This window comes from Salmo salar, chromosome 16 (assembly GCF_965601325.2).
Source record: "Salmo salar chromosome 16, fSalSal1, whole genome shotgun sequence".
Lineage (NCBI taxonomy): Eukaryota > Metazoa > Chordata > Actinopteri > Salmoniformes > Salmonidae > Salmo > Salmo salar.
In genome coordinates this window covers 51,330,295-51,355,427 of record NC_138306.1, presented here as the reverse complement: position 1 = coordinate 51,355,427, position 25,133 = coordinate 51,330,295, and the positions used below count along the sequence as shown (strand labels likewise).

Below are 25,133 nucleotides of genomic sequence, written 5' to 3'. Positions count from 1 at the left end.
ATGTCAAAATGAGGATTAAAATGACATGGGAAATTACTGTGTGAGAAGGGCAGATCCACACACATTTGTTTTATTATCCTTGTGGGGACCAAACAATTGATTCCCGTTTAAAATCATATTTTCCCAAACACCTTAACCCTAAACCTAACCCCAACCCTTAATCTAACCATAATACCAACCTTAACCCTAACCTTAACCCCAAATTCTAAACCTAACTCTAACTCCTAAGCCTAACTCCAAACCCTAACCATAATTCTATGCCTAACCCTAATTGTAACCCTAAAACTAACCCCTAAGATTCACATAGCATTTACCTGCTAAATGTCCCCACTTTGCAAAATGTTCCTTATTTTACCACAAGGATAGTAAAACCTAAATCTCTCTCTCTGCTGTTGGACTTTGACTACACTGCTCCCAATGAGAAGGATGTGAAAGACTTTAATTGGCTCCAGAGCCAGCTCCCATGTTTTCATGGTCAATCAAGCCATTTTGTTCCCGTAGAGACGGCAGACATGGGTAATGGAGAGATGAGAGGAGAGATGGGTAGGGCAGCAGGACTGGTGGATGGGGAGATGAGAGGAGAGCTCACATCAAGCCAAGCGTAAACCTGATAGAGCATATCCACAGCCACAGAATAGGAATCAGTGTAGCACAGCAAAGACAAGGGGAGCTACACTGGGTGTACAAAAACATTACGAACACCTGCTCTTTCTATGACATAGACTAACCAGGTGAATCCAAATGAAAGCTATGATCCCTTATTGATGTCACTTGTTAAATCCACTTCAACCAGTGTAGATGAAGGGGAGGAGACAGGTTAAAGAAGGATTTTAAGCCTTGAGACAATTGAGACATGGATTGTGTATGTGTGCCATTAAGAGGGGGAATGGGCCAGACAAAATATGAAAATGCCTTTGAACGGGGTATGGAAGTCGATGTCAGGCACTCCGTTTTTGTCATGAACTGCAATGCTGCTGGATTTTTCACACTCAACAGTTTTCCGTGTGTTTCAAGAATGATCCACCATCCAAAGGACATCCAGTCAACTTGACACAACTGTGGGAATCATTTGAGTCAACATGGGCCGTTATCTCTGTGGAACACTTTCGACACCTTGTAGAGTCCAAGCCCGACAAATTGAGGCTGTTCTGAGGGCGAAACGGGTTGGGGGGTTCTTAATGTTTTGTACACTCAGTGTGTATACGGCACTGAAACAAGCTGCAATAGACCCCTTTCCAGTACACGACACACTGACGTCACACACAGATGCGTGCAACTCTTGGTGTCAGTAAGAGAGCCATCGCCATCTTCGCCCATTCAATATAGGTTAGATTTACATTTTTATTATTTCTAAACAAAATAACTTGTTTGGGGTTCTCATACGCCTACAATGATGTTTTGATTCATTCTTGCTTGAACAGTCACTAAGATTATATTTGGTTGGGATCTTTGCAAAATAACTATTTTGAATGCAGCAGTTGTTAGCTAGAATGCTAACGGTCATTGATATAGGCTGTAGCAAAAGCCAGCCAAAGAGCCATTTTACTGGTTGACGTTAAAGTGTTCTTTAGTATGATTTAATTTGCGATGATGACACAAACATTATATTAAGCAGGACATTCATGTGAGCCTTAAAATCCAAATACAGTACAAAAGTAGTGTGAAATGGACTCATAAGCAACATGTAAATAGAGGCTTTTTTTTGCTGGCCTTCTATAAGAACTCCCTCTTGTTCTGCCACCAAACACTGCGGGCCAGATTTTTGTTAATAGTGAGCTGTTGATAGCAAAACAGTGTAAATAACTATATACTTGGAACTCAAATAATGGCTATTTAGCTTGGGTTACAAATGGATTTTAATGGATCACACAGTGATTTGTAAAAGATGCAGTTGTCGCTTGGCATATATATTTTTTTATTAAGTTGAAAACATTGACGCAGTCCTCGTGTCTGCCAAAGGCCTCTGAGTCCCAGGGGTTGCCCTGAAAAGAGCATCTGACATTGAGTGCAGTTCAGTGGGCCTGAGACTCCATCTGTGCCGGGCCTCCCAGTGGATCCCCATGCCCAGTAAGCCTTCCTCCTCTCCCCTCCCCTCTCCATCCTGGCTGTCACAACCCCCCCAATGCTCTGGGGATTCCTCCCAACTCTTTGCTAATGTACTAAACAGATGTGTTTTAATTATAATGTTTTAGGAATTTGACTAATATACACTGCATCGGGAAAGTATTCGGACCCCTTGACTTTTTACACAGTCCCCTCTCTTCTTCCTAACATATGAGTCTGTCCCCTCTCTTCTTCCTAACATATGAGTCTGTCCCCTCTCTTCTTCCTAACATGACTATGTCCCCTCTCTTCTGCCTAACATATGAGTCTATCCCCTCTCTTCTGCCTAACAAATGAGTCTGTCCCCTCTCTTCTGCCTAACAAATGAGTCTGTCCCCTCTCTTCTGCCTAACAAATGAGTCTGTCCCCTCTCTTCTGCCTAACATATGAGTCTATCCCCTCTCTTCTGCCTAACAAATGAGTCTGTCCCCTCTCTTCTGCCTAACATATGAGTCTGTCCCCTCTCTTCTGCCTAACATATGAGTTTGTCCCCTTTCTTCTTCCTAACATATGAGTCTGTCCCCTCTCTTCTTCCTAACGTATCCCAAATGTGGCCAATCATGCACTTCGATGTCAGAGTGTTTGGGAAGTGAGGGGAATTGGGTTGTTGAATATTTTTAAACATTTTATTTTGGGTACAAGCGTAGGTTGACCATGGCCTGCATTCGCAAACAAATGGAATATGCAAGTAAACAAAAAAGCTTTTGTATTCCATAAGTTAGATGTGGTGCTGTTTGGTCATTCCTAACAACTCACGTTCGCTTATAAGGGCCCTTAGGCCCACTGTACAAATGTCTGTGTTGCACGGTGGGTGAGTCGGGGTACCCTGCTGGGGTGCTGTCTGGGTGCCTATCTGGGTGCCTGGCCCATCGGATGGTCGACCAGAGTCACGGATCCATTAGAGGAGATGAAAGAAAGGGGGAAGGAGAGAGAGAGAGAGAGGTGGGAGGAGAAGACGGGAGGACAAATTAGTCAATCATGATAGGTACTACACTCACTCTCCCTCACTTGCTCTCTCCATCTCTTTCTCCTTCTCCATCCCTCTCTTGTCATCTTTCACCACTTCTCTTTGTCTGTCTATCTCTCACCCTCTCTCGCTCTCTCCATCTAGAGGACGGAGGGCTATTTATCTACACCCTCACTGAAACCCCACCACCACACCCCTCCCCTCCTTTTCCCTACAATGGCACCCGCCTTGCCTCACCTCCCTCCCCCCAAGCAATCTTCACCCCGTCCACCCCTTCTGTTTTTCTTTCTGATGTCTGGTGCACAGGCAACAAGATTACAGCCATCCATCTCTCGCCGAGCCGTTCCAATAATCTGTGGGTGTCCACGCCAGCCAATCAACCTCAGGGGTAGACTACACATCCCTGTAGAGGAAGGCGGGTCACGTGAAAGTAACGCTCAGTGAGATTGAACGCATCCCAAAACGGAGCCCCTCAGTGGGTGTTCAAGAGCTAAAAAGACACCCATTAATCAGCCCAACCCCGAAGACTTGTAACTCCATGTTCATTCGGTTGAAGTTGACGTGCGGTGCGGTCGTGTCCGGCGGTGCAGTTTTTGTTGGCAAGTGCGATTGGTGTATTAGAGGTTTTATACAGCAAGAGTGGCGGCTTTTCCAATCAGCCTGAAGTTTACTGTAGATGAGTAAAAGGAAGCCCAGGGGAAATCCCGTGTGCTAACGATGATGAGTCTGCTGCTACTGTTGCCAGCTCAGGAGGTCTTGGGCGGGTTTTGACGATGTAGTGGTGGTTATGGTGTGTGCGTGTGTGTAGGCTGAGGAAGATTATTGTGATTGGGGGGATAAATGAGGGATAATATCCTACCACTCCCATAGGTCCTCAAGGCCACGCGGAGCGGAACAGGTGAACCCAAGAGCAGACTCAGACGAGGAGACTGGGATGAGGTAACCATGGTATTTATTGAAACACAGGGGGAAGATGGGGTGCAGGCCAGGGGAAGCTCGGGCGGGTTGAAGGAAGCTTGGCGCGGAGGCTGAGTCTGAGGCAAGGGGAGTTGGGACTGGGTAAGCAGAGAGGAATCCAAGGACGCAGTAGAGTGGGTGGTCCAGGATAGAGTAGCAGTACTGATGAGACGTGGGACAGGCGACAGAGACCAAAGTCAGAGCGGACAGAATGAGCAGAGGTTACAATCTGGCAGGGTGGAAGTGGCAGGGCTGAGTATTTGTAGAGGTCTTGATTATGGAAGAGGTTGCAGCTGGTGGGGATCTGCTCTGCCTCCAGCACACCTGTCTCCACACACACACACACACACACACACACACACACACACACACACACACACACACACACACACACACACACACACACACACACACACACACACACACACACACACACACACACACACACACACACAGAGAGAGAGCACTGGGGGAGTGGCGGCAGGTTAGGGAGACACAGGATGAGAAGTAGAGGGCATGGCAGGAGCAGATGTAACAGTTATCAATGGCAACCAATACTATACTGTTGGTCATCCCTCCTCTTGTGATTGACGTTCTAGCTCTTTCTCAGCTGACACCTGTTTTGGGAACTGTGTTTCTCTGTCTGGGCATATCTTGGAGACAGCTAAGAGCCAGCATGGTCCCATATATGTAGGCTGCTATCTTAAGTAAATGGAAAGTAACAGTTGGATGTGGGATTTTCCTTTTAATATCACGCCTTCAGTGTGGATCAATCTGCCAATTACTACAGCCACAATCACAAACCCATTTGCTGACACGGACATACTACTCGCCACACCACAACATTTATTGATCTCGGTATTTATGTTTTTTATAGCTTCACATCTGGAGGAAACCTGGCACCATCCCTACGATGAAGTATGGTGTGGGAATGTTTTTCAACGGCAGGGACTACATTTTTACATGTAAAAGAGTTATCCAGCATCAGCGCCATCATCAAGTTAATTCCCTGTCATCAAAAGAGAGGTGGCACTTGGGTGTAGTTTTGGACAATTGGACATTGTGTTATCCTAATGAATGGTTGTGATAATCAGATATGAATGACACTTAGGCTTCAATAAATAATTTCTGGGCACCCTGTATATTGCTCTTTCCAGTGTTAGATGCAGTTTGTTTCATGAATAAAGAACCCGAAAAAGCACTTTCACGCTGTCCCTGTACAGCCCCCTCAACTTTGGCTGGCTGAAACACCCCCACGTCAGACTTAATACTGTCCATGTACAGCCCCCTCACCATGGGCTGGCTTAAACTCTCCCAAGTCAGACTTAATACTGTCCCTGTACAGCCTCCTCACCCTGGGCTGGATGAAACACTCCCAAGTCAGACTTAATACTATCCTTGAATGCCCCCCTCACACTACCAGGCACTACTGAAACACCAGCCTGCACTGCAGCAGGAAAGTTTAAAAGGGAATTTCACCCTGGCTCTGCAACAGCACATACAGTGCATTCAGAAAGTATTCAGACCTCTTCAATTTTTCCACATTTTGTTACATTTTAGCCTTATTCTAAAATAGATTGGTGGTCATTGTCCTGTTGGAAGGTGAAGCTTTGCCCCAGTCTGAGGTCCTGAGCGCTCTGGAGCAGGTTTTCATCAAAGATCTCTCTGTACTTTGCTCCGTTCACATTTCCCTCAAGCCTGACTAGTCTCCCAGTCCCTGCCGCTGAAAAACATTCCCACAGTATGATGCTGCCAACACCATGCTTCACCATAGGAATGGTGCCAGGTTTTCTCCAGGCCAAAAATTCTATCTTGGTTTCATCAGACCAGAGAATCTTGTTTCTCATCTTTAGGTGGCTTTTGGAAAACTCCAAGCAGGCTGTCATATGCCTTTTACTGAGGAGTGGCTTCCATCTGGCCACTCTACCATAAAGGTCTGATTGGTGGAATGCTGCAGAGATGGTTGTCCTTCTGGAAGATTCTCCCATTTCCACAGAGGTACTCTGGAGCTGTCACAGTGACCATCGGGTTATTGGTCACCTCTCTGACTGAGGCCCTTCTCTCCAAATTGCTCAGTTTGGCCGGGTGGCCAACTCTAGGAAGACTCTTGGTGGTTCCAAACTTCTTCCATTTAAGAGTGATGGAGGCCACTGTGTTGTTGGGGACCTTCAATGCTGCAGACATTTTTTGGTACCCTTCCTCAGGTCTGTGCCTCAACATAATCCTGTCTCGAAGCTCTACGGACAATTCCTTCGACCTCATGGCTTGGTTTTTGCTCTGACATGCACTGTGAACTTTGGAACCTTACATAGACAGGTGTATGTCTTTCCAAATCATGTAAAATCAACTGAATTTATTACAGGTGGACTCCAATAAAGTTGTAGAAACATCTCAAGGATGATCAATGGAAACAGAATGCACCTGAGCTCGACTTCGAGTCTCATAGCAAAGGGTCTGAATACTTATGTAAATATGGTATTTGTGCTTTTTATTTTTAATAAATTAGCAAAAACGTCTAAAAACCTGTTTTCGCTTTGTCATTATGGGGTATTGTGTGTAGATTGATGAGAAAATTTTTTATTAAATCAATTTTTGAATAAGGCCGTAACGTAACAAAATGTGGAAGAAGTCAAGGGGTCTGAATACTTTCCAAATGCACTCTTTTATTATTTTTATTTTTTTATTTCACCTTTATTTAACCAGGTAGGCTAGTTGAGAATAAGTTCTCATTTACAACTGCGACCTGGCCAAGATAAAGCAAAGCAGTGCGACACAAACAACAACACAGAGTTACATGGAATAAACAAGCGTTCAGTCAATAACACAATAGAAAAAAAAGAAAGTCTATATACAGTGTGTGCAAATGGCATGAGAAGGTATGGCAATAAATAGGCCATAGTTGCAAAGTAATTACAATTTAGCAGATTAACACTGGAGTGATAAATCAGCAGATGATGATGAGCAGATGATGGTGTGTAAGTAGTGATACTGGTGTGCAAAAGAGCAGCAAAGTAAATAAAAACAATATGGGGATGAGGTAGGTAGATTGGGTGGGCTATTTACAGATGGACTATGTTCAGCTGCAGCGATCGGTTAACTGCTCAGATAGCTGATGTTTAAAGTTAGTGAGGGAAATGTAAGTCTCCAGCTTCAGCGATTTTTGCAATTCGTTCCAGTCACTGGCAGCAGAGAACTGGAAGGAAAGGCGGCCAAAGGAGGTGTTGGCTTTGGGGATGACCAGTGGGATATACCTGCTGGAGCGCATGCTACGGGTGGGTGTTGTTATCGTGACCAGTGAGCTGAGATAAGGCGGAACTTTACCTAGCATAGACTTGTAGATGACCTGGAGTCAGTGGGTCTGGCGACGAATATGTAGCGAGGGCCAGCCGACTAGAGCATACAGGTCGCAGTGGTGGGTGGTATAAGGCACTTTGGTAACAAAACGGATGGCACTGCGATAGACTGTATCCAATTTGCTGAGTAGAGTATTGGACGCTATTTTGTAGATGACATCGCCGAAGTCGAGGATCGGTAGGATAGTCAATACTATGTTAACAACATTAAGTTTTTATCATAAACGTCACAATTATCTAATCTGCAAGCTAGAACTACCATATTTTCATTTCACTGGTGGAAGTGGGAAGTTTCGACTGTGTATTGGTCTGCTCATAATAAACCACAAAGTCTGGTATTCACAGGGAATGCTGATACTGCCCACTAGATTGAGCAGGCGTGCCCACAAACTTGAATAATGGCGTTGTTTACTTTGAACAACCAACACAGTACACTCAGAACTTCTCTAGGCAAGAATTTTTTGAAAATATTTTTCACTGTTTTTCATCATGCCTGTGTGGTGTTCTGTGTCTGTGCTTGCTAATTACAAAGTGCGAAAGTGAGTCATCTTTCACCATTCTACCTACCAGAGGTTCACCCCGATTCTGCCGGTGGCTTATCTTCACCATTCTAAATCATATAGGTAGCTACTGTATCTTTTGGTATTCACACGGTCTATCAATTTTGCCATTGCCATGGTAGTCACTGTTAGACTGGTAGCTAGCTACCTTCAGTAGAGTAAACATGTTTGTTTGTTAATGCCATTTTTGACTGACTTTAGCTAACGTAAGCTAGTTAATGTTACCAAATAAAGAATATCTCCGTTTAGAAGCCATTTATTCCACCTTTGTCTGGAAAAAACTGTGTTACTAAAAATAGAATTGTCGATAGCTAACTCACTCTGTGTGTTGGTAGTAATGCTGAATGTGTATAAATCGTCTATGGTTGGTTAGTTGGTTCTCAGCCATTCTCAGCTGACTAGCAATCTTGCTGGCAATTTAGTGTTGCTAGTTAGCTAACTAGCAACACTAAGTAAGATTAAATATCTTAAATCAAGGCAATATATGCTTGTTTTTTGTCTGACAAGATATTTCTTCTTATCAGCCAGTTTTTATGTTGGAGCATTTCACTTGTTTCAAGCTTTTTTGTCCTTAATTATCTTAATAAAATAATATAACTTGTTACTGAGATTGTATTACTGGTTCTGAGTAACTTAATGCTCGAAACTAGAATTACCAGAATTATAAAGCAGTTTGATCAACACTGACAAGTACAAAACTGCTTTGTCAAAGTCAGAATTTCTTATTTCAAGCATCTTATCCTTTTCATCTCTTCACATATTAAGAACAGATAATGACCAAATGGAATTCACTGTTTTATTGTCAATCTTACACGCAGCACAGTAATCATGTAGACAAAATACAGTACAGAACACATAAATATTGTAGATCTTTAACCTCTGATACAGGTCCCATCTCCCTTTCATTTGAATAAATTAGGTGCATTGAACTGTCAACATTTTGCCAGCTTTCATATGTTTGGTTCTGATTGATCACAGATTTGCAAATATAAAAAAAATTGAGCTTGGAAGCCCATTGTTTAAAGAAACAATGTTTATACTTGAACCGCATACACATATGTCTAACCATTGGACCCAATGACTTTATCTGTGATGGCAAATGTATCATATAATGCTGTTTAGGTGTAACATTGCAGTCTGAAAAAAGCTCCTTCCAATGCTTCAAATGATTTTCAATGAGTAACTTCAACCTAGACACAGTCGCAATGGAAAGAACAGGTGCAAATACTATCTGTACAATCTCTATTAGCTCAATATGCATTGACTTCCAAACTCTCCAAAACAAATGGCAATATCCTTAGCAGGACAAGCATTTGCCCAGATGACTGTTTTAGTTTACCATCACTTGATGTTAATGTAGTAACAGAAATTGGGGATGGCCGATCTCTAACATCTAGAGGGGAATAAGGGAAACCAAGAATAGTCCAGACCAATCTGTCCTGACACAACAAGATGATTCAAAACACATTTGATTTCCAATGGGGCTATGCCCTCCAGAATTACATGCATAATGTCTTGCGGAGTTTGTTGTATGATATCAAAGGCTGAGAATTCAACTAACTTGCTCCTTCTATTGATCCCATATGTTGTTCTCAGGCTGTTGCGAAGCACGTCCGTCTTTGTTTTTTCTATTTCATCACACTGTCTGACATGCTTCTCCAATGTCCTTTTAGTATATGCATCTTCATTGAAGTGTGACTGCATGTCCTCAAAAGAACACTCACAGTGTCTGCACTTAGCCCACACCCTCTTTGAACCCTGCTAGTTCATGATGTGCCAGGGTGTCTCCAGAGAGAGAGACCATGGCACCATATATCGTTTTCTCTCTGTTAATAGTTAGCATTTTAACCCCACTGTACAATGCATCCATGTCTTCCCTGATTCTATTCAATATTCCATCTCCACCAGATTGACGGAGGTCTGCTGATCTAGCCATGGCAAGTAGCCTGATAGCAGCCAGTTTAGACCTGTATTTTGAATTTATATTTCCTACGGTGTAGTACCATAAACAACTTGTTTTTTTGATGCAAAGGATCCTAGTGGATTACAGATTTCTATTTCATCCGTGTACAGAACGATCTGCAATGCATTTGGTTTCTCTGAAAATAAGGGATGTGATTTTAGAAGAGCACCATCAACAATGTCATGAAAAAAACATTCCCTGCACATCTGGGGTCCCTTTTCAACCACAGACACAATCCTTGGGTGTGATAAGAACTGTTCTAGACTTTTGACTAATGGTACATAATAAAATAATTTGTCTTTGATGAAAATGTCTATTGATCCTCCACATTTCATCCTGCATATGATTCGAGCAATTGGAATTTCCTCTGCATCCAAACAGCTAAACTGCTTCTTAATAACACTGTCCTGTCTAAATGTTGTTGCAACGCCAGCAAAAGGGTCAATGAAATTGTCAAATATATCCATTGCATCTTTTTCAAGTTGACCTGATGTGCTTCCTGAATGCTTCTTTACCACTGCCTCCATCTGCTTCCTGAGGTTGTCCAATAGTGATGATCGATACTGCTGTACCCCAGCAACGAGAAAGAGAGAGAGAACGAGAGAGAGAGAGAGAGAGAGAGAACGAGAGAGAACGAGAGAGAGAGAACGAGAGAACGAGAGGTCGAGAGGTCGAGAGAACGAGAGAGAGAGAGAGAGAGAGGTCGAGAGAGAGAGAGAGAGAGAGAGAGAGAGAGAGACAGGTTGAGAGAGAGAGAGAGACAGGTCGAGAGAGAGAGAGAGGTCATCAATCATGGAGGTTGGAACACACCTATGATATTCAGATTTGCTTATGACATATTCATTAACATAAGGACATAAGGGATCAACAATAGTAAGGTGGACAACCTAGCACTGAGAATGAACTCAACCATCACTGAACCACTACAAAATGCTCTGCATAATGTAACAAACCAAACGCTGTGCTCTGTTCAGAAAAAAAGCATCTTACCTGTGAGATGCTTGGCTCTGGCATTTATCACAAAAGCAGTGGCATGTGTTGTCAGATCCTAAACATTTTTTGACATTGAATGTAGCATCCTGACATGTGTCGGCTGGACATTACTAGTTCATGACAAGTATAATGTTTGTGACAGGAGAAGTGGTTGCAAAGACTGACTATGAATACTATTAGTAAATCTAAGTACTTAAAAAAAATATGGTCAATTTCAGTAGATTGCCACCAACCGAGTAACTTACTTGTTGCACTGTGACAGCTCCATGTTGGTCAATGCCCCTTTGCCCTTCATCTGAGTCAGATGGATGGAGTTGCTGATCAGTGATGCTGGAGTTAGCTAGAAGCTGATCGGGCTGAATGTTGTCCTGTGTACCACACATCAAAGAAACAGATTATTATTTGAAATTGTATTTAGTTTCACCAATAGAGCTATTTAAGTGTTTTGTTCCTATTTATCATTGATTATTTTCACATTAACCCAGCTTTAGCCATAAGAGTCATTATAGCTAAAATTATCGAATAGCCTATGGACAGCATGACTTTGGTCTGTGTATCGTTCGTTCATTCAATTATTTTTTTAAATCCAGAGAAAAAAAAAGAAAAAATGCTAGCTAGCTACTTACTTGTTCCGGTGGTACTTGGCTTTCCTCCGATGGCTGTTCATCTGGTCGGGTGCAATCAAGTAGGTGTTGAAGGTGGTTTCTCTTTACATAACGATAGAAGGAATTGTACACTCTATATTCCTCAGTGCATCCGTCAATACCACAGAGCAACCAGAAATCAGGGCTGCGGCTGTGCAATCTATTGATATGGCTCAATAACAGTTTCAATGAAAAAGTAATAAAAACGCAGCAGATAACGCACTGCCAAAGCATCTTGAACGTTACTAAAAGCAAACGCAGGTAAAACGTTCCCACTGCTTTCGATGAAAATGGTGGAAAGAACTGAAAATGATGTTCACAAGTATTTATAATAGGACTAAGTAATTTGATTGGAGTAGAGTACAACAGCACTGGGACTTTTAACTATACTTGTATCACTCCGCTTTACAGGTGTTCTAATAACCATTAATTACATTAACGATCGTTATCTATCTTAAATTGTAACAAACCTCGCATCGCAAAGATAAACATATTTCCACAAATAACATTTGAGTTAAATGATGAATGGTCGTCAGGAGAGGACGGTAACGTGTAGACCTACACAAAGTTGCAATAGCAAGCTAGTGTGGAGGAAAATGTACATGTGGTCCTTGGCAATAGTCCAGTCCCAGACCAGTTGTGGAACTATGTGTCCCAGTCCAGTTCAAATCAAATCAAATTTATTTATATAGCCCTTCGTACATCAGCTGATATCTCAAAGTGCTGTACAGAAACCCAGCCTAAAACCCCAAACAGCAAGCAATGCATGTGAAAGAAGCACGGTGGCTAGGAAAAACTCCCTAGGAAAAACTCCCTAGAAAGGCCAAAAACCTAGGAAGAAACCTAGAGAGGAACCAGGCTATGAGGGGAGGCCAGTCCTCTTCTGGCTGTGCCGGGTGGATATTATAACAGAACATGGTCAAGATGTTAAAATCTTCATAAATGACCAGCATGGTCAAATAATAATAATCATAGTAGTTGTCGAGGGTGCAACAAGCACGTCCGGTGAACAGGTCAGGGTTCCATAGCCGCAGACAGAACAGTTGAAACTGGAGCAGCAGCACGGCCAGGTGGACTGGGGACAGCAAGGAGTCATCATGCCAGGTAGTCCTGAGGCATGGTCCTAGGGCTCAGGTCCTCCGAGAGAAAGACAGAAAGAGAGAAAGAGAGAATTAGAGAGAGCATATTTAAATTCACACAGGACACCGGATAAGACAAGAGAAATACTCCAGATGTAACAGACTGACCCTAGCCCCCCGACACATAAACTACTGCAGCATAAATACTGGAGGCTGAGACAGGAGGGATCAGAAGACACTGTGGCCCCATCCGATGATACCCCCAGTTGTGGAACTATGTGTCCCAGACCAGTTGTGGAACTATGTGTCCCAGACCAGTTGTGGAACTATGTGTCCCAGTCCAGTTGTGGAACTATGTGTCCCAGTCCAGTTGTGGAACTATGTGTCCCAGTCCAGTTGTGGAACTATGTGTCCCAGTCCAGTTGTGGAACTATATGTCCCAGACCAGTTGTGGAACTATGTGTCCCAGTCCAGTTGTGGAACTATGTGTCCCAGACCAGTTGTGGAACTATGTGTCCCAGTCCAGTTGTGGAACTATGTGTCCCAGTCCAGTTGTGGAACTATGTGTCCCAGTCCAGTTGTGGAACTATGTGTCCCAGTCCAGTTGTGGAACTATGTGTCCCAGACCAGTTGTGGAACTATGTGTGTTGGTGGAGCCAAATAAATGATTAAATAAATAAACAAATCATAATCTGTTGTCGCTTATTACTGTTAACTAATAAATGGCGCTTGTAGAACTGTTGTATAAAAGCAATATCACACTCGAGGTCGTGCTGTTATACTGAATATTATTATCTTCGGCCTGCGGCCTCGTACCTACGACCGAATCACAGCCGTGCTGATATTCAGCACTCCCTCTTGTGTGATATTGCATTACTGACGTACGTTCATCACATTATCTAGCTACATAAGGGAGGCCTATAACTAAAAAGTCAAAGACGGTCCAAATCTTTGAGTCATCTAACAACACCATGAATGAAGATGGAATGGATGACACATATCCAGGCATGGATCATATATCAACCGCAGTATTTGTTTATACCCGTCTACCTTTCTCCTTAGCAAGCTAACGTTAGCTAACGTTCATTTGAATTGGAAAGTTGGCAAACCAAGTTAGCATGCTAATTTTAACTAGGTAACGTTGACTGTTAGCAGTTAATAACTGCACGAACGGCCATTCGTTTAAAAAACTTGAACTTTGGTTAGATTGAGAGTGCTTCATTGCCAGAAATAGTGTTAATGAGGTGTAAATGTGACCCAATGACTGACACCGTCGATTATTTAGCTTTTCCGTCTTTGGCGCCCTTTCTATTGACAATAGAAAATAAATAGAAAGGGCGCCAAAGATGGCGAAGCTAAATTATCGATGGTGTCAGTCATTGTCTACAATCTTAGCTAGGCAAGCAAAGATCAACTAACTAAGATTTTCAATATGAGAGACAATTTAGCATTAATGTTAGTTTCATTAGCTTGCACTATCTTTTGGTTTAAAGTAATTGACGTCAACGTTAATGATATTCTGGTAGTCTAATTTTGTTAGCTAACATTAGCTAGCTTGGTAAATCATTCCTGCATTAATTGGAAAGGGAAGACAGTATGCTAATGTCTCATAACCTATATCAACCTGACACTGCGTCTATAAACTATGATTTAGCTGCTAATTACTTAACTATTTACCATGTGGTTAAATGTGTTTTTCAGCTGCTAAAATAAGCACAGACATGTTGCCCAGCCTCTCTAAGGAGGATTTGGGTGATCTCTTTCCCGGGCCAGAGCACTTCTTCAGAAGGAGAACCATTTGGAGATTTACTCATGGTGAAAATGAGGTAATGTTAGATTTTGACATTTGGGAGACATTTAATCTAACCATGCAGACAGTGTTTCCTGTTATCAAAGTAGCATTTCCTGGCCATCATTACAATACATGTATGTAAAGATGTAGTTGTTTTGGTGTTTGCTGTTAGGTTGTTGTTACATTGTGGTGTTCTTTTTTCTTTATAATTACCCTTGAATAAATGTATGTCTTATACAGGGTGAAGAATCAGACCTGTGTAGACCAGGCACCTCCTCTGGGACCTGTGATTTCAGCCCCACTCCCACCCCCTTTCCCTCCTCCTCCCCAACCCCTTCCACTCTCCACTCTCCACCCCCCTGTCCCCTCCATCCCCCCACCCCTCTCCAAACCCAAGAGACCAACATGGTGCCACCAAAACCGTACAGCTTGTCAGCCCACAGTATGACTTATACATAGACACAGAGTTGGAGAAATCAAGGAGCCACTTTTTTGAAAAACAGCGTGCTGGACAAGAAGGAGACTATATCCTTTCCAAAGATCTTCGCTGTCGCTCAGTCAGGAATACAGTAACAAGCATGATTTCCATTAAGAGATCAGCAGGGGATGACGTCCAGTATCCATGCAGCCGTGAACTCACTATAATGGCGAAGCGTCTCATAGAGTACTACCCAATGCTGCGGGACAGATCTGCAACCAGTGGAGCTGAGTGGGTAAGTCACTACTCAGGTATTCAACACCGGTTTCCAAATGCAGCACTGTTGGATACCTGGCAGCCAAAGTGCAAACATCTGACACTCAAAATAGGAGGGATGTGCTTCATCCAGATCAATCAGGGCAACGTGTCTGTTTGTATCGTTTCATTTCTGGATTCGATTTTGTTTAATGTGATTAATAACACAAACAATTTGTTGTTTGTTAGGAATCTGTGAAGAACAACTTGTGTTCAACAGAATGTGACAACCCCCCAAAAGAAGCAGGGAGCGACCCCTTCAAGAAAGAGGCCACAAAGCCTTAGATTTCAGAGCAGCCAGGAGATGTCCACTGATGAGACTCACGAATCCACCTCCTCAACCCTGATCTTGAAGAGATCCCCACCATCTAGATGCAGCACCCCAGAGGATGAACAGTTGGGTGGTAAGTACACAAATTGAAATAGTGGGTAGTGTTTCCATATAAATTCAACTTCTACTACTACTCTAAATGAGGGACTAGCAACAAAGTGACTATTTAGTCTTCAGTGTTTCCTGTGGAATGAGAGGTTTGGGGGGTTAGAACCAGCGGAATCACTGGTCTTAATTTCAGTCTACATTTTTAAATGTTAATTGGTCGGGTTTGTTATGTTTTCTGGCATCAGAAACTACTGAGAGCCTACAGAACCAGGCGAGACATTATAAACCTTTACAGGAGATGTACAAAATCAAGGCCAGACCCAACCAGAAGGATGTTTCCCAGCTCCTGGACCTTGAATTCCAAGCAAGACGGGCATTCCAAGATACTTCAAGCATATCCCTGCTTCAGAGAACTGGATCATGTAAGCAAATGTATTCATTTTAAGTAGGCCTATGCTTCTTTAGCCTGGTTAACACCAGACCGAATCTCAAATGAGATATGGTGTGGGAACTGAGCAGCATGAGAAGCCATAGCAGGGATGGGCGTAAACTACTTCAGGCAAATGTAAAACAGTGAGCTCGCGAGAATTCGGTCTGGTAGTAACCAGGCTAATGCTTCCTTCGCCTCCAGCTAGATAGACAGACAGTCTTACACTGTCTGTCTGTCTGTCTGTCTGTCTGTCTGTCTGTCTGTCTGTCTGTCTGTCTGTCTGTCTGTCTGTCTGTCTGTCTGTCTGTCTGTCTGTCTGTCTGTCTGTCTGTCTGTCTGTCAGGTTATGGATGAACTCCGGCGGATCCTCGATCGATGGAACTCCCGCTTCATACCTGAACTGAAGACCCGCTGGGGGACCTTTTACAACCAGGCACAGTTTTATGGAGTGTTCAAAAAGGTCATGAAGCCACCGCTGCTGGACAAAGGTAATTACTGGCTCTGTTGACAATGGAGAATCCCATGACCGGATTAATTTTTGTTTAAATAACTGGCTGCAGTAAATCAAATAAAACTATTTTCATTTTTAACAGTGAAGCAATCAATCGCCATGATGAAGGCTTTACCAGATATGTTCCCATCACCTGTGGCTCCCCCGAAGAAGTTAGGACATGCAAGTGAGGCTTTGCTTCACATCCTTGAGGTAAGGAATGTGTGCATGTATTAGAATGTTCATTACTTAACCATAACATACAAAGAGTGTGAATTGTCTTTGTGGTCATATTTGTTTTTCTCTTTGTATTTGTATCAGTCTGCAGAAGACCCCAACACCTTTCTTCAGGCGAGACCACTCTTCAGCCCTGTCGTGATTGTCTGTGAAACCAACTGCATACTGGCCATAGGAACCATGCCTGTGGTGACCTTCCCAAAAGAGGACATCTATGCCAGCGTGACGTATCTCATGGCGTGTCATTACGCCTTTCACCTCACATATCCCAAGTGCATTGGGACACTCCTCTCTGTGCTGCAGACAGAAGTCCTCTCGGACGCCATCCATGACCGGGACATGACTTCTTCATATAAAAAGGCTATGGCCGAGTGGAAAAAGTTCATTACTGACTAGGGTTGCACAATACCATTTTTTTCATTTCCGGTCCCGATAACAGAACTGTGTGTATTGGCCCATCTGCGAACCGATCCAATAACCTTTAATAAATAGGCAGGGCGTTTGTTGTTTATTATAAGAAGGTTTAAAGCACTGTTATGTTTATCTTCCCATTGGTCTTACATTTTCACCTTGACCACCAATGGCCTTTGTTGTTGTTTTTGCATCCTTTGTTCTGCCCATATCAGCCTCTGGATATACTGAGTCCTCAATAAAGTGAAAAGAAAAGAGATTCATTCTTTCTTTAAGCTAGCCAATCTCATTTCTAGTAGTAATACAAGTATATTTATCTTAGTCAGGATTACTTATTTTAAGCACAATATGCAATTTTTCTGTAAATTCCTGGGAATATTGCCTTATTTCAAGACGATTGCAATAGCATTGGATTCTAAATTTAACCATATTTTACTACATATTGAGAAAATCATTCTTAAATCTTTTCTTTGTATCCAGACAAATGTACTTGTTTTTAGTGTAGCTGTACTGGTTTTAAGATATATTTACTAAACATATAGCCTTATTTCAAGATGATGGCACTAGCATTTGCTAAATGTAAGCACATTTTCCTACATATTGAGAAAATTACTCTTAAATCTTTTGTATCCAGACAAATTACTTGTTTTTAGTCTAAATGCACTAGGTTTAAGATATCTGTGCGTTCTTTGAGACTAGATATTTTTACTTGTTTAAAAAATCTGGGCAAGTCAAATTGTCCTGTTCTGTTGGCAGATAATTTTGCTTATTTTAAGTAATATTTCCCTAATTTTATTGCTTTTTTTCTTGTTTTTGAGAGCTGCCTTTTTGCAGTGCAGCAAGCTGACAATATTAAAATATCCATTTTAGATAGTCTTAGCTAGCCAGTCTAATAGAGATCAATACAATTAAATTGTGTATTGTTGTATATTTAGTTGTAGATGGCACCAACATCTCCTTCCAACCCCTGTTGGCCAAAATATTTACAAACTGACACCTAAGATAGCTCAATTTACAGTAAGCATGGTATAAACATGAATTGTGTAGTGTTTGAATGTTTTGTTATGGGGTTACAGGTGGTAACCTGGTGGTAACCTCTGAGGACCACAGAATAACTTCCAGAACATGTAATCAATTTAGTCTACCCCTCTTCTCTTTTACCTTTTCTTTTTGTAAAACTCAGGTTATCTGGAGTGCCCTGCTGAAAATTACCCTAAAGCTGGGGTGTTTTGGGTACACAAGCATGAGGATGCGGACACACCTTGCGGTTATGGCGCACAACAATATTGTGTGACAGAAACCAGCAAGGGACACTGAAAGGTATAAAATCAAGACTACAACAGTAATGAATGATACAACCACCTCATTCTTCCCTCTGCAGATTCTGAAAACACAATACAAAGACATGTCTACAAAAATCCACCATTGACAAGAATGATCTGTCAAATTCAATAGGCTGGGGGAGGTTTACAGACAGTACTTTCAGATGACGAAGGGGGTTTTGGTCATGCAGGGTTGTGCTTACGGTAAATGTATTGTTCTGTATTAGAGCGATTGAGTGGTGCAATTTCTCCTCAATCTCCCATACAACAGTTCATACGGTGTAAGAACTGCACTCCTAAGACTTTTCACACCTTCTTTATCCCCCAGCACATTCACTTTGTTGACTGATCTTTCCTCTCAAAAGCAGCGCCCCTCTTGTCCCTAAACAATTAGATAGCCGCTCGCATTCGGTTGATATCTTTAACAACACAAGCGTGTCCTTACATCCCTTCCACAAAAAGTGTGAAATGCTAAGACCAGAACCATGTCTTTTCAGGAGACCAGCAAATATTCTGAAGAGACCAAACAGTTGGTAGTAAAGAAGCCCTAGACCACTTTCGGCAGAGTCTTATCCATCTGGTCGTTCACCACAGACAAGACAAGCCCATCGCCATGAGGACTAAGAGTTTCAGCTTCCCCAGCCCACCATTGCCAGTGTACCGAAGCTAGATAAAGGACCATGGCTGCGTTTACACAGGTAGCCCAATACTGATATTTTTTTCACTAATTGGTCTCTTGACCAATCAGATCAGTTCTGAAAAAGATTGGACGTGATTACGACCAATTTATGGAAAAAATATCAGAGTTGGGCTGCCTGTGTAAATGCAGCTAATTATTAGAATCATGTGTGCTAGATTAGGGTTGGAGTGAATACCTACAAGATGGTAGCTCTCCAGGAACAGGGTTGGAAAGCCCTGATGTAGAACCAGCATAAAATAAATCTGGATCTTTTCTATCAATCTTTGAAATTTAACTGCCCTTATGGATTCACAGAAAATATTTACATAAGATGTACAGGTCTCTGTAGCATCAAACAGATGCTAGACATTCAGATATTGTCAGTCGTTGCTAGGAGTGGTGGTAGGAGTCAGGCGCAGAGAGCAGAGGTGAGGAACTGTGTGTTTATTCAATAAAAACACAACACGATCGACGCCAACACAACGGGCGTGAAAAATGCAAAGTGCCCAAACAACAGGTGCACAGCATGCATGAAAATAGAACAGTAGTAGATCGCCAGCACATCCAAATACAAAACACAACCTGACGCTAAATAATCCCGCACAACACTGGGCGGGCTAACCAGGCTTAAATAACCAAAATCAAAAGACAAATGAGGAACAGGTGCAACCAATAAGACAAACCAAACGAAAAGGAAAAAAGGATCAGCGGCGGCTAGTAGGTCGGTGACGACGACCGCCGAGCGCCGCCCGAGCAGGCAGGGGAGCCACCTTCGGTGGGATTCGTGACAGATATCCAAAGAACGTTTGTTTATATGTCAAAATCTAAAATACAGGAGAGTGCATACTATTTAATGTTAACTTAAGATAACTTGGAATTCAACAAGAATATTATATGGTAAAGGTAACATACAAAACAAATTGTATGAACAGTGTAGTACAGTTCAGTGTGTCCGAGGGTATCTCAGGTGTAGAGACACACAAGTGCAGAGAACTGTCGTTACAGATAGTTACACCAGATAATGTGTTTTACCCAAAGATTTTTGCTGACATTTTGTCTATTTCAAGTCTTCTCTCATTGATCGAGACAGGTGGGTGTCCACTCCAAAGTACTACATGTCATGATGACAGAGATCTGTCTTGATGAGAGACTTGAAATAGACAAGATGGCAGCATACACATTGTTGGAGTACTTCATGGAGGCGGAGCATTTTCTAAATTCAAACTGACCCCTTGCAAATGGACACAGACATTTTACGAGGCTCGTGTTTCCCTGAATCGAGGACAAAGATGGCATCGCTAAGGTTGGTCAACAATTATCTGTGCTTCGCCAAACTACCTATCCTGTAACTCCCAGGGATGGATACCAAAAAATCTTTGATTAAATCACATTATCTGTTGTAACAATCTGTAGCTAAGAAAACTGGTGATCAGCAGATGATGGGAGAGGTGGACATGATGAAATTGCCATTCCAAAGAAACATAGAGTAAGTTCAGGGAATACTTGTAAAGTAGTGGGAGGAGTGTTGCCATGATCAAACTGCCATTCATCTCATGAGTCATCTGCTTAACCTGTTATGGCTAGGGGGCAGTATTTTCACGGCTGGATAAAAAACGTACCCGATTTAATCTGGTTACCACTCCTACCCAGTAACTAGAATATGCATAAACTTATTACATATGGATAGAAAACACCCTAAAGTTTCTAAAACTGTTTGAATGGTGTCTGTGAGTATAACAGAACTCATTTGGCAGGCAAAAACCTGACAAGGTTTCAGGCAGGAAGTGGCCTGTCTGACAAGGTGTCGTTCTTCTTGTCTCTGTTTATTGAAGAGTGAGGATCTTAGCTGTCCCGTGACACTTCCTACGGCTGCCATAGGGTCTCAGAAGGCGGTAAAAAGCTGAATCGTGGCTTTGCAGGCTCTGGCTGAATAAAAGTAGCGTGTTTGGGTAGTGGCTGGTTACAGTACTGTGAGACTCAGGCTCGTGCCCGCGTCGACCGAAAGCTTTGTTTACTTTCCTCTGTTTAGCTAAAAGGAGATTCCCGGTCGGAATATTATCGCTTTTTTACGAGAAAAATGGCATAAAAATGGATTTTAAACAGCGGTTGACATGCTTCGAAGTACGGTAATGGAATATTTAGATTTTTTTTGTCACGAATTGCGCCATGCGCGCGACCCTGATTTACCATTTCAGATAGTGTCTGGGACGCACGAACAAAACGCCGCTATTCGGATATAATGATGGATTATTTTGGACCAAACCAACATTTGTTATTGAAGTAGCAGTCCTGGGAGTGCATTCTGACGAAGACAACAAAAGGTAATCAAACTTTTATAATAGTAAACCTGATATTGGTGAGTGCTAAACTTGCCGGGTGTCTAAATAGCTAGCCCGTGATGCCTGGGCTATGTACTTAGAATATTGCAAAATGTGCTTTCACCAAAAAGCTATTTTAAAATCGGACATATCGAGTGCATAGAGGAGTTCTGTATCTATAATTCTTAAAATAATTGTTATGCTTTTTGTGAACGTTTATCGTGAGTAATTTAGTAAATTCTTAGTGAATTCGCCGGAAGTTTGCGGGGGGTATGCTAGTTCTGAACGTCACATGCTAATGTAAAAAGCTGGTTTTTGATATAAATATGAACTTGATTGAACAAAACATGCATGTATTGTACAACATAATGTCCTAGGGTTGTCATCTGATGAAGATCATCAAAGGTTAGTGCTGCATTTAGCTGTCTTCTGGGTTTTTGTGACATTATATGCTAGCTTGAAAAATGGGTGTCTGATTATTTCTGGCTTGGTACTCTGCTGACATAATCTAATGTTTTGCTTTCGTTGTAAAGCCTTTTTGAAATCGGACAGTGTGGTTAGATAAAGGAGAGTCTTATCTTTAAAATGCTGTGAAATAGTCATATGTTTGAAAAATTGAAGTTTTTGTATTTTTGAGGAATTTGTAATTCGCGCCACGCCTATCATTGGATATTGGAGCAGGTGTTCCGCTAGCGGAACGTCTAGATGTAAGAGGTTAAAATCCAGCATAATGTCTAATCCCTCTAGAGGGATACAGTTCACAGCATGCAGTTCTTCTACAATGACACACACACAGGCAAATGAATTATGTTTCTGTATCTAGAATCCACTTCAGGAAGCAGCCCAGGCACTACACGATATTGTCTGTAAGACAAAAAAAAGAGAAATGTATACTCTATTGTACAGTTTGAACAACAGTTGAACCATGCCAAAATAGCATCAACATTATGGTAGACTAGTTGAACATGCATACTGTACATGTGCACAGGCACAGAGATTACATTTACAACAATATCTACCCTAAGAAATATGGCATAACCCTAAACCTCTGCACAGTGACCAGGCCATGCAAATGAGCCTACGTAAGTAGGCAGACAGTATCTACCTACAGCCATGTCTATCAGTCATGCTTAGGCAAATATTTGTGATAGTAAAACCAGCTTCAGTTTTAGAGCTTTACAACAGTAAATTGTTGTATTATTGTTTCTCATCACTGTTTGCTAGTAAACTTAGCTAGCTAGCTAGCTTGCTGGATATGCGATACTTGTTATTTACATCTGTTTGGAGCACGGGGCCCCGGCCACTGTGTCTACCCTTGTCAGTTATGTTACATAGCTAGCTTGAAAAAGTATTTATAGTTGCTGATGTTACACATGTTTGTTAACAAGTTACAAATGCGAGGTGTGGCGCATAACAAGTTAGCAGGCACCAGGCTAACTAGCTAGCCAACTCCATTCATGTGCTAATGTTTGCTAGCATCGTTTGTAGCTGAACTTGTAACATGAAATGAGAACTTGTTCTCAACTGGCCTACCTGGTTAAATAAAGGTGAAATAAAAAAAATATATATATATTTTTTTATAGCTAAATCCAAGTCTTTGTTTCAAATTCTCTTCGCTATATTTCAGTTGAAATATGTATAGTTGAATGTCACCATGTAGCTAATGTAGCTCCTTCGTCAAATTCATGTTGATGAGAGGAATCACTTGAAGCCATTGCGGTCTGGTTGGTCCTTTCAGTTTTGCCCGATGGATTGTTGTTAGTGTCCACCTTGGGAGAGGGAATGGGGCCAGAGCACGAACACAAGTTGTCTTCTTTCAGAGACTGGAAAAAAATGTGTCTGCTTGTATATTTACTAATGAATCCGCCTATAGGAACATTGTTGAAAGACATCTAATGGACAGCCATATGCAGTATACACCCACAAAAACGTATAGTGCGATCAGTATATCATAGAGCCTTCGCAAAATGCCAAAAAGCGTGACTACATGTATTTTTAGACCTCGCCTCCCCCATCAATAAACCGGAAGCCATCATAGGGTGTATCATTCAGCGCGCCAAGCCCTGACCTGCCTTCCTTCTGGGCAATTATGTGTGAAACACATCTCACTGTCCTAGAAATGCCTCAGCCATGATGAAAACAAGATTCCCCCAGGGTGAAATTCCCCTTTAACACTTTTAGCTTCCAGTTGACAGCTTTGCCTGCCTAGGGACCATAATTCCCAGTACAATCCCAGACATTTGGCTGGCAACATACAGTTTGAAACTCTAATGTGCCGTACCAGTGAATTTCCAACCAAAAAAGTCAAGCAACAGCGTTCAAAGCCATCGAAGACCTTTTTTACTGCACTTTGGCACACTTGAAAAAGTTCCCTGTCGACTCGCCTCCAACCTCACCAACTCAGTCTCGAACAGATCCGGTAAATAGGATTTCGAAAATCGAATAACACACTCCGATGAGAACTCAAACGTTCTCACAGCTTGTCTAGTGTTCTTCTCTTGTCTCACATAAGGATCGTAATGAATGTACTGTAATTGCACAAGCAGGCGATCAAAACACCCCCAAAGGATGTGGTGGGAGGATTCTAAACAACGTTGCTTTCTGATGACTAGGAAATGATGCATTCATCATCAGTGGTGAGGGCAAACATCTGATTCCACCCATAGCGTGAGGAGACTGAACAAGAGCTGCAGAGACCCACTTGAGTGTTATCAGAGAGAAGAGGTTATGATGAGAGTGGTAGAGGGGGAGTAGGATAGGGAGAGAGAGAGAGAGAGAGAGCAAGAGAGGGAGAGACAAGAGAGACAGGTGCTAGGTAAAGGAGGAAAGGGGGGATGGGAAAAATGGAGAGAAGGGAAAAAATGAAGGGCCTACATGGATGTACAGATTGTAGGGTCTTAATTTGATCATTCTTTTGTTGATGAGAATTTTCCTGCACATCAGGAAATGCAAACTTGTAGTATATTCAAGGTTTAAAAAGGCTTCTAAAGTTTGTAATTTCCACTTTACAATGTCAGACTTGATTTGCCCTAACGGAAAATGTATCAATCCCTACACAAAATGTACATTTATTCTAATCCACATAATACTTTACATTTTCTGTTGCTGCAGGATTATTTTCTTGCTGTAGCAAACTGGCTCAAATTAAGATCCTACATCTGTATGGTGAAACAGACAATAGTAGGTAGAGAGTTAACCTGAGAGAAATAGACGGCAGGTAGTGGCAGGTAGCCAAGTGGTTAGAGCGTTGGACAAGTGACTGAAAGGTTGCAAGATCGAATCCCTGAGCTGACAAGGTAAAAGATCTGTCGTTCTGCCCCTGGACAAGACAGTTAACCCACTGTTCCTGGGCCGTCATTGAAAATAAGAATTTGTCTTAACTGACTTGTGTAGTTAAATAAAGGTAAAATAAAAAAGACAGGTACATGGATTGAGGGAGGGATGAGTAAATGGGAGATTGGAAAAAATTATGGGTTTGGTTGGATCGATGGATGAACAGATAGATGAGTGATATACAGTAGGAGAGAGTTAAACATTGACAGAAACAGATGGGTAAATGGATTAAGGGAGGGATGGAAAGATGAGAAAGTGTAAGGAGAGCAATGGACTATATAGTTTATATTGACTCTGGGGACCAGGGGACATAAACTCCTGTACAGATATGTCTCCTTATGTGGCAGAGTAGCTATGAAGTGTATTCAGTGAAGTGAGGTTTGGGATTAG

At 42.1% G+C, this 25,133-nt stretch overlaps 1 pseudogene; it reads left to right on the top strand.

Annotated features, from left to right (window-relative positions):
- The first annotated feature begins 15,055 nt into the window (after nt 1-15,055).
- Nucleotides 15,056-17,076, top strand: LOC145861047 (uncharacterized; annotated as a pseudogene).
- Nucleotides 17,077-25,133: the final 8,057 nt, after the last annotated feature.